Below are 15,786 nucleotides of genomic sequence, written 5' to 3' on the forward strand. Positions count from 1 at the left end.
TCATCTAAACTATGTCTAAAATGGAGTTGTAATCCCTGGGATGCATACTGAAGTCAGCAGGACCCATTACTTAGTCAATTCTGTGACAACTTCAATCAACTCAATTAGAGATTGATTTGTCAATGATAGCAGCTCTCCTTTCCCTGAGCAAAAGTCCTTTGCTCCTTCTGCTGGTGCTCCAGGACACTAGATATTTCCTTTATTCCTTCTCCACTGTCCAGGCATTACTCCAGATTTTTAGCACTATGACTTCCTCCATTCTTCTAAATCATTTTTATTTATTATGGAATCACCTCAAGTTTCCACATATTCTTACTTTCTTAAGGCCCTAAACCTTGTTTGTGCCTGAGTAGTCTAGACAGCTCCATTATGTAGACATAGTTCTCCTTAGTATAGTAGTATTTCTGTATGTTCCAGTAAATATAAACACTATTAGCCTGTTTTGGGTAGAAGGTGCTCTTAGAGTCATTTTTCTAGCTTTGCTGATAGACTTGAGCTGATGGAAACATGTTGTAACTCAAAGCATTATTTTTTTCAAAGGATTAGTCATAGTTAAGGGTTCAGCTAAGGGCAATGAACAAGGGAAACAGACATTTAAAGACTGACTGCATCATAGAACATGGTACTGTTCTATATACAAATAGCACTGGATTTGGACTCAAAATAGTTCAAATTTTAGTCAGTTCAAAATTTGACAGCTAGTTAAAACATCATTATTCTAAAACTGTACCAAATATTTTTCCTCAAATGTTATATTTTCATGAAGGTAATTAAGAGTGTTAGGTGGGATTGGGGCAGAGTCAAGATGGCAGAGGAGAGGCTGTGAATCCCACACGCTCCAGATAAACCCATCCACTCACACCCAAATAATGTGGTAAAAAACCAAACCAAAACAAAAAAACAACAACAACAACAACAAAACAAAAACAGAGCAGCCTAATGCACATAAGAACAGAGTGAGACTATTTATCAGCAAAAGAGGGCAATTTTGATCACTTTCTGATCAGGCTGAATAGCTCAGCTCCCAGTCTAGACCCAGGCAGGAGCAGATGGTGCTTCCAGTACCCATCAGAGTCTTCAGCACCAGCAGAATCTGAGGCTCCGATCATGGACTGGTGAGGGGGTTCAGTCAAGGTGAAGTGGAGGCAGTCTCTGCTGGATACGGGGCAAAGCACCCTGAATCTGAACCAGTGGGCTGAATGGAGTGGTCGTGGCCCAGTGGGGGAGGGGCACAGGCATGCCAAGATTCCGACCATAGAGAATCAGAGTTCAATCAGACTTCTGTTTCTGGGTCAAAGAGAAAGTGACCATGGTTACTCACAGGCCAGACAGGCTGAGAAAAAGCCCAATCACCCCCTAGACCACACTGTAGCTCGAACAGTGTGTCCTGAAAGCAGTGCTACACTTTAAGAAGGAATTAAAAACCAAGAAATAGTAAACCAGAATGATAGACAGAGAAAGCAGAAGACCATCAAAAACTTCTTTGGGGGAAAGGTAGACTGCAATACACCCTCAGAAGAAGAAGATAGTAACAGCATCAAAGCTCCAACATCCAAAGCTTCCAAGAAAAATATGAACTGGTCTCAGGCCATGGAAGCTCTCAAAAGGGATTTTGAAGAGAAAATAGGAGAGATAGAAGGAAGACATAGAGATAGGGAGGAAAGAATGGAGAGAGAAATGAGAGCAATGCAGGAGAGTCAAGAGAAAAAAGTCAGCATCTTGAAAAGCCAAATGGAAAAGGAGATTAAAAAACTGTCTGATGAAAATAATTGCCTAAGAATTAGGTTTGAACAAATGGAAGCTAGTGACCTTATGAGAAACCAAGATACAGTAAAGTAAATCCAATTGAATGAAAAAATAGAGGGCAATGTGAAATATCTCCTTGGAAAAACAGCTGACCTGGAAAATAAATCTAGGAGAGATAATATGAAAATCATTGTACTACATGAAAACCATGACCAAAACAAGAGCTTAGACACCATCCTCCAGGAGATTGTGAGGGAAAATTGCCCTGATATTCTAGAAGCAGAAGCTAAAATGGAAATTGAAGGAATCCACCAATCATCTCCTGAAAGCGATCCCAAAAGGAAAACCTCCAGGAATATTATAGCCAAATTCCAGAGCTCCCAGGTCAAGGAGAAAAAATTACAAGCAGCTGGAAAAAAGGAATTCAAATATGGTGGAGCTCCAATAAGGATAAAGCAAGATCTAGAAGATTCTACATTAAAGGACCAGAGAGCATGGAATATGATATTCCAGAGGGCAAAGGAACTGAGACTACAGCCAAAAATCATGTACCCAGAAAAACTAATCGTAACCTTTCAGAGGAAAAAATGGAATTTCAATGAGAAAGAGGCCTTTCAAGCATTTGTGATGAAAAGACCTGAACTGAATGGAAAATTTGACTTTCCAATACAAGACCCTGGAGAGGCATAACAAGATAAACAAGAAAAAGACTTCATGAGGAATATTAAAAGATCAAACTGTGTACATTCTTACATGGGAAGATAATACTTCAAACTCATAAGAACTATCTCAGTAAGGAATTCACAGAAGACACAGGTCTGAACTGAATATGAAGGGATGATATCTGTAAAACATTTATGTTCTGTTCTTTGTGGGGCAGACAGGGTGGTGTGTCTTATGTCTGGGGCTGAATTTGGGGTTGGGGCCTCCTGGGTCTAGGACTGGTGCTTTGTCCACTGTGCCACCTAACTAAGCCATGATGACATCTTTAAAATAGGGTTGAGGTGTAGGAGGAATAGACTGGGGGAGGGGGAAGGGGAGAGATGGTCTGGAGAGAGGTACTACACATGAAAGAAACAAGAAAAAGCTTATGGAGGGGAGGGGAAGTGGGGGAAGGAGTTGGGGAGTGAATGAACCTTGGTATCATCAGAAGTGGCTCAAAGAAAGACTAACATACATACTCAAGTAGGTATAGTATTATATTTTGCCCTGAGAGAGAGGAGGGAGAAAAGGCGGGGAGAGGGGAAGGAGGGAAGGCAAATTGGAGGAGAGAACAGTAAAAAGCAAAACACTTTCAATGAAGGTGAAGATGTTCTGCATAACTGCTCATGTATGACTTATATTGAATTGATTGATTTTATAGGGAGGGTGGAAGAGGGAGGGAGGAAGAAAAATTTAGAACACAGAATTAGCTCAGAGACCTTAATCTCATCAGAGTGGGCTCATGGAAGGAATAACATTTACATCCAATTGGGAGGAGTAATCTATTTAACCCTACAGAAAAGTAGGAGGGGAAGAGGATAAGGAAGAATGGGTGAAAAAAGGGAGTGCAAAGTGAGGGAGAGGATAGTCAGAAGTAAAACACTTCTGAGGAGGAATAGGTAAAAAGAAGATAGAGTAAATGTCATGGGAAGGGAGTGAGATGGAGGGAAATAGTTATGATGATTGATTATAATGGCAAACGTATGGTACCTACTTTGCTATTCTCTATCAAGTTTAAGGTACTATATACAGGTTATGATGAACAGAATCCTATTAGAAAAACCTGAAAAGACTTACATGAACTGAAGCCGAGTGAAATGTACTGTATACAAAATAACAGCAATAGTGTAAGATGATCTGCTGGGAAGCATGTAGTTATTTTCAGCAAGGCAATGATCCAATATAACCCTGAAGGACTTATGAAAACTTCAGCCCATCTACAATGAAAGAACTGAAGGTATCCGAAAACAAATGGAAACACTTTTTTTTTCCTCTTTGACATCCTTATCTGAAATTTTGGGGGTTTTTGACTGTTTTCTCTTACAACTTAGCTAATGTGGGAATGTTTTCCATGACTACTCATGTATAACTTATTTTGAATTTCTTTAGTTCTTGTGGGTAGGGGATTGGAGGAGGGGAGGAAGAGAAGTTGGAACACAAAGTTTTAAAAAATGATGTTAAAATTTGTTTTTACATATATTTTGGAAAATAAAATTCTATTCAAGAATTTTTTTTAAAGTGTTAGGTGGGGTATGCCTGTCATGAAATAAGGGATGATAGTGTCATAGGATGATGAGGAGAATGATGGGGAAAGCATAAATCATTTAGGAGCAGAGTGACATACTGGAATGAAAATTGAATATGGAAGTGAAAGATCTGGAAAAAAACAGTGAATCCTATCTCCAACCATTGTCACATTGAGAAAGTGACTCAAGCTCGTTTGGTCTCTAATCTCTTCATCTGTAAAATAAGAAAATTGAGTGGTATCATAGATTTAGTTTTGGAAGGAACTTCAGACATAATCTATCCTAAGCTTTTCAATTTAATGATGAAACTGAAGCCCAGAGAAGTTATGGAGGGATATGCCCCAAATCACTGAAGTACTAAATGACAGAGTTAGGATTTGCACTAAAGTCCTTTGATTAGATATTGGCCTGTTCCACGCTGTCTCTTCTAAAGTGGAGTAGACAGCTTCTGAGGTCTCTTCCAGTTCTATATCTGTGACCTTGTATAGTTATAATCGTCTGAGTTAACTAACCAAAAACTGTCACCACAACTGGTCTCTGAAGCCCTTTTTTCATTTTCAATATGCTATTTCTTTCAATTTGTTTGCCACTCTGTTCACTCGATCTTTTCATCTCAACTGTTCTTCTATTACTCTTTCCCCAAGCCCAGTTCCCATTTCCTTTACCAACATGGTAGAGCCAAAACATGTTATTAGGCATAACAATTATTTTTTTTTCTTTGGTGGGGCATTTTTAATGTTCTTTTCTTTTTTTTTTTCTTTTTTTTTTTGGCAAGGCAATGATGGTTAAGTGACTTGCCCAAGGTCACACAGCTAGCATCAAGTGCCTAAGGCTGGATTTGAACTCAGGTCCTCCTGAATCCAGGTCTGGTGCTTTATCCACTGTGCCACCTAGATCACCCATAGGAATTGATTTTTTCTGAAGCATTTCATCTTGCCCTGAAATTATTTTGCTACCTATGTTTTCTAACTTTTGCAAATATTTTAGCATCTAAAAATATTGAACCTATTATTTTTTTTTGTTTTTGTTTTTGTTTTTGTTTTTTTTAAGTGAGGCAATTGGGGTTAAGTGACTTGCCCAGGGTCACACAGCTAGTAAGTGTTAAGTGTCTGAGGCCAGATTTGAACTCAGGTACTCCTGACTCCAGGGCCGGTGCTCTATCCACTGTGCCACCTAGCTGCCCCTGAACCTATTATTTTTAACGTACCTGATGAGGCACTGGTGCCAAAAAAGTATTTTGGTGTCATAAACATCAATTTTCTTTCTGGATATCTGCTGTTTTCAAGGCTAATTTTGTGCCATACACTTTCTTCAAAATTACTACATGTGTTTTGTATTAATTCATCTGCATACATGTTATTTCACTTCAGTAGAAAGTAAGCCATTTGAGGACAGCTATTGTTTCATTTTGTATTCATATTCCAAGAACTTGGCACATAGCACATACTTCATGAATACTCACGCAGTGAGTGACTTATAATGAAAGACAGGGTGGGAACATATAAATATTTGCCATTCTGCTTCTATCTTTAAGATATCTTCCTATGATTATGCCCAAAGGGCGATAAAGCTGTGCATACCCTTTGACCCAGCAATCCCACTTTTAGGTCTTTTGCCCAAAGAAATCATGGAAGGGGGAAAGGGACCCACATGTACAAAAATATTTATAGCTGCTCTTTACGTGGTAGCAAGGAATTGGAAGTTGAGGGGGTGCCCATCAATTGGGGAATGGCTGGACAAGTTGTGGTATATGAATACAATGGAATACTATTGTGCTGTAAGAAATGATGAACAGGAGGAGTTCAGAGAAACCTGGAGGGTCTTACGTGAGCTGATGATGAGTGAGATGAGCAGAACCAGAAGAACATTGTACACAGTATCATCAACATTGAGTGTTGACCTACTGTGATGGACTATATTCTTCTCACCAATGCAATGGTACAGAAGAGTTCCAGGGAACTCATGATAGAAGAGGATCTGAAAATCCAAGAAAAAAAAAGAAAGAAAGAACTGTGGAGTATAGATGCTGATCAAAACATATTATTTCTTTTGTTTTGGGTGCTGTTGTTTTTTTTTTTTTCTATTTTGAGGTTTTGCATCACTGCTCTGATTTTTTCTCTTGTAACAGGATTAATGCAGAAATAGGATTAATGTTATTATGTGTATATATATATATATGTATATGTATAGAGATATATAGATATAACCTATATCAGATTACCTGCTGTCTAGGGGAGGGAGGGGAGGGAGGGGAGGGAGGGAGAAAAATCTGAAATTGTAAAGCATGTATAAACAAAAGTTGAGAACTATCTTTACATGTAACGGAAAAAATAAAATACCTCATACAAAAAAAAAAAAGATATCTTCCTATGGCCTTGACTTATATATGTTACTCACTATAAAGTAGCCAGAGAATCGACTTAGTTCAAAATCTTGTTTTTGTTTATGGACATATGATCATAAGTTGAAAACAACAGCAACACAATTTTAAGTGAGTTAGCAGACTAATGGCTCTATCAGTACATTTTCAGCTGTTATGTGCTATTCCTGGTGGAGCAATTAACTCTTGCTGGGAACATTTTTGCAGGTATGTTTTATTTATGTGGTAGAAACAATCATTGTTCAATCGCATTACCTTGCTATTCACCACCAATTATCCCTAGATACACTGAACTTTGTAAAGCAAATTGAACCATCTGTTATAGACATAAAACTCTGAATTCTCTGAAATGCTTAAAACTCAGAAAATAAATGTTTACAGTGAAAGAAAAATTATGATGATCTGCAAAAGCCATTTAGAATCTGTTTCTGTAATGCCTTACAGAGTGCACTTAAGTGAATTCAAGATTGAGGTAACCATCCATCGAAGCTGTCTTTCTTCTTCCAGGGAAAGAAACAGCAAAACTCTCTAGATAAAATGGAATGGATTCAATTATGATGTATTTCATGTCCTCCTTTTTCAGGTAATATTCTAATTTTGAATGAGATTCTTGGAGTGATCCATATGAACTTAGCAAAATCTAGTGAGCTGAATTTCATAGAATGCAGTGAAAAAAAAGATCTAATATTTAGTCTAACTCTTTCCTTTGGTAGAGAATTCCTGAACCACTTTTTGGTGTCATGAACCCTTTTGGGAAATTGGTGAAGCCAGTAAACCCTTCCCAGAATGTTTTAAGTTATTATAAAATGTACAGGATTGAAAACTAAATCAATGATATTGAAATATATTTATCAAAATATGAGAACAAAAATACAAGTTCATGGAACACAGGTTTAAATTTCCTGCTAGAGGGGCAGCTAGGTGGCACAGTGGATAAAGAACCAGCCCTGGATTCAGGAGGACCTGAGTTCAAATTTGGCTTCAGACACTTGACACTTACTAGCTGTGTTACCCTGGGCAAGTCACTTAACCCCCATTGCCCTGCAATAAACAAACAAACAAACAAATCATACATAGATAAATAAAATATAATAAAATCCCTGCCAGATTAATCAAATAGGGTCTAATGAACTTATAACTGGCCCAAAATCTCACAGCTATACATGTCGCCTAGCACTTCTACTATACCATACTCATCTTAAGGTTAGTAAAATAGAAAATGACTACTCAATTTAGATAAATGGCTATACTATCCAAAATGGGCTCATGTGGCCTTGTTTGCTTTATACTTATAATGCAAATTTAAGGTTTACAAAGAATTTTGCATACATTATCTAATTTGACCTTCATAACCACAATATTCAAGTTACAGATGAGGAAAATGGTCCCTAGAGAAAGTAAGCAACTTTTGCATGTTGTAATGAAAAGACCACTGGATTTGGAATCAGAATGTTAATTCTGATTCTACTATTTGTGTGACCTTGAGTAAATCACTTATTTTCTTGGTCTCATTTTCGTCATTGGTTCATCATGGTGTGTGTGTGGGTGGAGGGGGTTGTTGTCACTTTCCCCATAATTCAGCTGAACTATTATGACCACATAATGTGGCCACATGTAATTAATTTTTGATAGATGCAGAAAATGTATCTATATCTTATGATTTCTTTGTGTTACAAAGAGAAGAGTATAAAAAGGTGAAAAAGACCCACATGTACAAAGTTATTTATAGCTGCTCTTTTTGTGGTGGCAGGGAATTGGAAATAGAGGAGTTGCCCATTAATTGGGGAATGGCTGAACAAGTTGTGGTATATGAATGTATTGGAATACTATTGTGCTGTAGGGAACGATGAACAGGTAGATTTCAGAGAAACCTGGAAAGACTTGCATGAACTGATGATGAGTGAGATGAGCAGAACCAGGAGAACCTTGTGCACAGTATCAACAACATTGTGTGTTGATCAACTGTGATAGACTAGATTCTTCTCATCAATACAACAGTACAAGAAAGTTCCAAAGGACTCATGATGGAAAAGGCTCTCCAAACCCAGGAAAAAAAAATAAATAAAGGAACTGTGGAATATGGATGCTGATTGGACCATACTATTTCTTTTGTTTTTAGTGCTGTTTTTTCTTTTTTGAGGTTTTTCCTTTTTGCTCTGAGTCTTCTCTCATAACATGACTAATGCAGTGATGTGTTTGGTGTGATTGTACATATATGGCCTATATCGGATTGCTTACTGTCTTGGGGAGGGGGGAGGGAGAGGAGAGAGGGAGAAAAATTTGAAACTAGAAATCTTATAAAAATAAATGTTGAAAACTATCTCTAAATGTTACTGTAAAATAATAAAGTATTTATATGGAAAAACAACAACAAAGAGAAGAGTATGATTGGGCAATCAAAAGGTTAGACATAGCGCTGCAATTGGCCAGTCTAATGACAGAAGAATGAAAGTTTAGAGTTTGTCAATATGGAAACTGGAGCCAGAAGAGGAGATAAAACTTGAGCACTAAAAGAAATTTGCTCTTGGGAAGAGGAGAAATCTCTATGATATTCTCTCTTATTTTTCTCCTATGCCCCCACTCTCTATATTATCAAAGACTGAACAAGTAGCAATAATGTATCCTACTGAAAATGGAATCATGCACTGAAGACATATAAACACAGAAACTTACAAGAGTGAAATAGCATCTTCAAAGAACATGGCCAAGGCACCAGGAAAGAATGCTAATTCTGAACTCATGAAAGGAGCAGATTCTTGGGTCAAGCATGATCTGGCATCTGAGCAACCTGTCCAGCATAGATGTCGTGCACAGAAATGAACCATATAAGGAGTATCTAAAGTAACAACAGATTCAGGTATCAAGAGTTATGAACTAGCCCTTGTACCTCACTATTATAATACTTGAAGTCTGATACATTGGTAGAAGAGTGTTCCTCAGATTTTAGGGAGAATGTTTTACACCAGCTGTACATATTATACCATCTTAGTAAATGTCTTAGTTAAACTGTTTGTTTAAACTGTTAATGGAAAATATACTAGTAAAGGTTCATTAATGATAAATAATTATTATTATTAATAAAAATATAACTCTACAAAGTTACCAGTAGAACCTATGGAGCCAAACTTCAAATAGAAAAAGTACAGATGGAAGCATATTTTTTCATTCTATTTTTCTATTCTATTCTATTTATCATTACCCCTTGGGTCCTGTCACCCCAATAGCTCTCCTCTAATGCCCATCTTCCCTACAAACCCCTATGATACTGAGGACCAGAGTCCCTTGGACAAGGACCATCATCTGTGGCAGAATGCAACTGAATTCAGAATGGCATCTATATTTTCTTTTTTCTTTTTTTTTGTTTTTTGTGGGGCAATGGGGGTTAAGTGACTTGCCCAGGGTCACACAGCTAGTAAGTGTTAAGTGTCTGAAGCCGGGTTTGAACTCAGGTCCTCCTGACTCCAGGGCCGGTGTTCTATCCACTGCGCCACCTAGCTGCCCTGCATCTATATTTTCAATGCCCTACCCTACTACCTGGAAAATTTGTACCAGATTTCAAAGTTCCTAGTTATGTCTTTGTTTTCTATTACTAAAACAAGTGAAGGAGTATCCCTAAGTCATAAGGACAGAGAGAAACATTATCTGATTTATATTGATATTTCCCATATCTTGTATGTCTATGATGGTTGCAATTATCCTTTTATATTGATCCTCATTCCTATAATTCCATCAGTTGCACAATAAGCAACTATTCACCCAGAGTCTTATCTCTAAAGAATTAAGTATTCAGGTAGGCATGACATATCAGCACCACATGGGCCAGGAGAATTGAGAAATTCCTCTGGGATTTTTACTTTTTTCTCTGTGCTATGCCTTTCCTGGAGATATACCTTCTAGGTGAGGTTCTTAGTTTTCCTGGTAAAATTACGTATGCCCTCTTTTGTAATTTGGGAATTGCTTTAAGGATTTGGTTTAGGTGAATTCATCACACTGGGCAGCAGAAAATCTGTATACTGGATAGTCTATTATTAACCCTTTCCTCTTTTCCACATACAGTAGTGGGCACTACTCAGCAAAATCCCTTATCAACTCCAATTTGGCACCTTATTTTTTAAAATAAGAAATTAAGATTTATTTTCCTTCAAGAATCTTTTCCTTCTCTATTAGAGCACCTGGGATAAAATTTAGGACCACTCTGTGGTAATCCCTATCCACTCAGTGGCCTGAGCAGTAGGAGCCACAGACCAGTCCTCAAGAGCAGGCTGAGCACTCCAGTCTTCAGTGGGGAACTCCTGAATGGGCACAGATGGCACCTGTACTCCCTCAGACCAATCAGCCACCTCTGATTGAGCAGCAGTGAATTCTGGGACAGGGGGAGTCCATTCACCCTGAAATCCCTCCTTTATCACTGCCTTCTCAGCTGCAGCCTGTTCTTCCTTCTCAATCTCCTCTGGATCCCTGTAGAAGTAAAGATCAGGTATCACTTCCCACGGGTGTTCACGGGAGATGGTACCACACATATGTAGGACTTCACGGGCCAGCATCCACCACATCAGACCCACGGAGTGAGCTCCCTTGTTGCTGTATGGAATGGCAATATCCACATAGCAAAGTGGAGAATCTGTGTTGCACAATGCAGTGGTTGGGAGGTTAGTCAGAGGCTGGTGATCTGCCGGAGGATCAGTGACCACCAAGAAGCGAGGTTCCCTAAAAGCTGCCTGAATCTGGTTAGTGAAAGTGCTCAGGCTGAAGCGTTCAACAATAGGTGTAGTGCCAGTGGTAGCAGCAAATTTCAGAACAGCTCACTGGCCACTATTCCTGGATGAGATGACACTAACATCAGCAGGATTTTCAATGGCAAAAATGGCTCGAGCAGCGTGCAGAAGCTTTTCCCAGATTCTCTTCAAATTAATGACATAGAGGGGCAGCTAGGTAGCAAAGTGGATAGAGCACTGGCCCTGGAATCAGGAATACCTGAGTTCAAATCTGGCCTCAGACACTTGACACTTACTAGCTGTGTGACCCTAGGCAAGTCACTTAACCCCCATTGCCCCGGAAAAAAAAAAAAAAAACAAAAAACAAAAAAACCAACCCAAACCAAAAACAAATTAATGATGCAGATGCCATCACTCTTCATTTTGTAGATATACTGTTCCATCTGGAAGTCAAAATTAGTGCCACCCAAATGGGTTCTTGCCTCGAGAAATTTGAGGACACCCTCCTCCTTTATCTGCAAGACATCCGGGGCTCTGGACATTGCAAAAGTTTCCCTTTCAAGTTATGACGGAAACCGAGGACAACACTGTATGGACCACTCTTCTGGGTAGCTAGGAAAGGTAGGCACCTTATTTCTTAAAATTTTTCTTCCCTCCTGCTTCCAAGAATTTGCCAAAACTAAATGTTTGCCTCATAGGCTCCTAACCACATAATTTCCTTTCTTGAAATTACTTCTGAAGTCTGTATCTTCCAATGAGCTTGTTTTCCTTATTCAAACTAATAATTATCCTGCCTACCTTTAAACAGTTCCTATAATAGGGAGAATTCAGATGCACTCCAAATATCCTTTTTAAAAATTCCCTCTCAAGAAGAGTCTAGGAAAGTCTTAGCAACACCCTTTTGAAAATCTTTATTTGTGCCAATCCTTTTGGTTTCATAAAGAACCATCCTTCCAAAGAGAGGAGGCTAAGAGATGTTAGTGCATAATTCATGCTTCTTTTCTGTTTTATACTGTGCTCTTGACTTCTCTTTAGTGACCTTGATTTTTGTTAAATCTGACTAATCCAGCAAGGATTTTCACAACTGAGACTGACCTTTTTGGTAGACTGACAATTATGAAAGATTAAATTCCTATTTTCATAGAAAATAAATGGAACTCCCTCTTCTGCTCATTATCTTAATTGAATCGGCTTTCCTCTCTCTTTTACGGAGAATGAAACTAAACTTTCAGCATTTTAAGCTCCTCAGCCTCACCTTTGAGGGTCTTGATTGCTTGATCATTGACTGTGAGGCTAGCTTGGCACTCCCTCCAATTACATTCATCAAACTGCTTTTTAATCACTCAGCTCTAGATACTACCTGCCAACATTCAAACCCCTGTCTTTCTTCTCCTGTGAAGCATTTCCAAGTGACCAAATGGATCAGTGATGAAAGACAACAGATGATCCAGTCTGTCAGTGACTTTCCTTCCAGTTGTATTTTGTGCCCTCTTTTTATTGGCACAATGTGATTCTTTTCCCACTGTTGATTGTCATATGAATGTGTGCTTCAAATTCAAGTCTACTCTGAACCATGACAGATTCTCTCTTTCTACAGTCTTGACAGACTATATAATGCTAAATAAAAATTTATTATCAATACTTAACTCATTAACATTAAAATAGTATAGTATTATACCTAGGCATGTTTCCTTACACATTTGAAGAGGTTTTATCTCACCTTGTATCTTTGATCCATTATATTCCTATCTAAATGTTGATCCAAATTATGGAAAATTGAAATAATATATTAAACTCATGAGGAAAACCTAAATTGGCATATATTATGAACCAAAGGGTTCACAAAAATGAACAAAGGAGGAGGGGAAGCTAGGTGACACAGTAGATAAAGCACAGATCCTGGACTCAGGAGGACCTGAATTCAAATCCAGCCTCAGACACTTGACACTTACTAGCTATGTGACCCTGGGCAAGTCACTTAACCCTCATTGCCCTGCCAAAAAAAAAAACAAAACATGAACAAAGGAGTTTGAGGAAAGCATCAAACACTATTGAAATAATGTTGGGATATGTCTATCAGTACAGAAAAGATTTTTATTATTCCTTCATCTATAGTTCCAGGCCTCAGGACAAAACTTCAAAAATCCTATTGTGTCATAATCTGGGGACTAATGTTTAATCTCCTAAATCTCAGAAAATTTATGGTAAGTGCATTGCTAATATCTTCTCTGTTATGATAATGATCTATAGTTAAGAAAAGATATAACAAAAATTACATCAAATGAATGGAAGCCCAATATGCATAGAAAAATATTAAGAGAGTACCTAGTTTCCCTTGAAGATATTAGATTACCATGTTAAAGTATAGTACCTTATTACAAAGACAAGAGAACTTGTTGGCTAGATGGTTCATCCAATGCCATTGACCACTGAATTGTCATGATCATTCTTGGATACAGTGATAGGTACTACTATATGATTGGAGAATGGAAAATTCCTTGATTAAAAAAAAACATAAGAAAGGAGTACAGTGGGGGAGGACATATTCTGCTAACTATTGATCAAAGAACTTGTATTTGGATTTTGAAAAAAATTCTAAATATTAAGAACAGTGAATTTACATCTAGGGAAAAAAGATTGATCATAAGGATCCATTAGGGTCATCAAGGACAGATGATGTCAAAATAATAATTTCTTTTTCTAGGAGGGCCACAAGACTAGTAGGGCAGGAGAATACAATGGTTATTGTTTACCTAGATTTTATTATTTTATTTATTCAATGAACAACATCGAAAAAAAGCCATCTAATTTTCTTTCTTCCATTCTCATATTAAAAGAAGAAAACCCAGGGCAGCTAGGTGGTGCAGTGGATAAAGCAATGTCCTGGGATATAGGAGGACCTGAGTTCAAATCTGGCTTAAGACACTTGACATTTATTAGCTGTGTGACCCAGGGCAAGTCACTTAACCCTCATTGCCCTTCAAAAGAAAGAAAGAAAGAAAGAAGAAAACCCTTAAAGCAAATACACATAATGAAGCAAAACAAAATTCCAAATTGGCAATGACCAAAAGAATATATGCAGATTAAGGCCTCATTTCTAAAATATATAGGGAACGAAATCAAATTTATAAGAATCCAAGTCATTCCCCAATTGAGAAACGGTCAAAGGATATGAACAGGCAGTTTTCTGATGAAGAAACCAAAGCTATCTATTCCCATATGAAAAAATGCTCTAAATCTCTAATGATTAGAGAGATGCAAATAAAAACAACTCTGAGGTACCACCTGACACCTATCAGATTGGCTAAAATGACAAAAAAGGAAAATAATAAATGTTGGACAAGCTGTGGAAAAATCAGAGCACTTGTTGGTGGAGCTGTGAATTGATCCAACCATTCTGGAGAGCAATTTGGAATTATGCCCAAAGGGCGATAAAGATGTGCATACCCTTTGACCCAGAAATACCACTTTGGGGTCTTTTTCCCAAAGAAATCATGGAAAGGGGAAAGGAATCCACATGTACAAAAATATTTATAGCTGCTCTTTATGTGGTGGCAAGGAATTGGAAGATGAGGGGATGCCCATCAATTGGGGAATGGCTGGACAAGTTGTGGTATATGAATACAATGGAATACTATAGTGCTGTAAGAAATGATGAGCAGGAGGAATTCAGAGAAACCTGGAGGGTCTTGCGTGGGCTGATGATGAGTGAGATGAACAGAACCAGAAGAACATTGTACACAGTATCATCAACATTGAGTGTTGATCTACTGTGATGGACTATATTCTTCTCACCAATGCAATGGGACAGAAGAGTTCCAGGGAACTCATGATAGAAGAGGATCTCCAAATACAGGAAAAAAAAGAAGTGTGGAGTATAGATGCTGAATGAACCATACTATTTCTTTTGTTTTTGGTGCTGATGTTTTTCTATTTTGAGGTTTTTCGTTATTGCTCTGATTTTTCTCTTATAACATGACTAATGCAGAAATGTTTAATGTTATTATGTATATATATATATACATATACATATATATATATATATATATATATATATATATAAAACCTATGTCGGATTGCCTGCTGTTTAGGGGAGGGGGGAGGGAGGGGAGGGAGGGAGAAAAATCTGAAATTGGAAAGCTTGTATAGGCAAGGGTTGGGAACTGTCTTTACATGTAACAGGAAAAAATAAAATACTTTATTAATTAAAAAAGAATATACGTATCATTCTGCATTCTGAAACTATTATCTCCATATCAGGAAATAGATTACCTAGATTTCAGAAAGAATTTGTTAAAATCTTTCTTACTATTCTTGTGAAAAATAAAATATGGAGTAAAAAATAAAATAATGAAGTGTGTTTAGAATGGTTTACATAACTAGAGTCCCAAAGTAGTTATTGATACTTTAATGTCAGCTTGGAATAAAGTCTCCAATGCAATGCCTCCGGATGTGCACATATCCCAGTGATATATAACAACTTTCTCGCAGTTACTTGAATGAAGGCAAAGATTTGGTGTTTAGCTGGGTTTTTTTTCCAGGATACACGAAGTGGGGGAAAGAAGGAAAACATTGCATGACAGCATTCAAAAAGGTCTTGGCAAACTAGAACATTTGGATAAAATATAATATATAATTTAATTGTGGAAAGGTAATCATAAAGTCTTAGAATTAAGTTCAAAAATCAACTTTCCAAATATAAGATAATTAGAAGTTC

At 37.6% G+C, this 15,786-nt stretch overlaps 1 pseudogene; it reads right to left on the bottom strand.

Annotated features, from left to right (window-relative positions):
- Positions 1–10,538: 10,538 nt before the first annotated feature.
- On the bottom strand, positions 10,539–11,611 carry LOC122732791 (annotated as a pseudogene).
- Positions 11,612–15,786: the final 4,175 nt, after the last annotated feature.

Source organism: Dromiciops gliroides, chromosome 6, assembly GCF_019393635.1.
Source record: "Dromiciops gliroides isolate mDroGli1 chromosome 6, mDroGli1.pri, whole genome shotgun sequence".
Taxonomy (NCBI): Eukaryota; Metazoa; Chordata; class Mammalia; order Microbiotheria; family Microbiotheriidae; genus Dromiciops; species Dromiciops gliroides.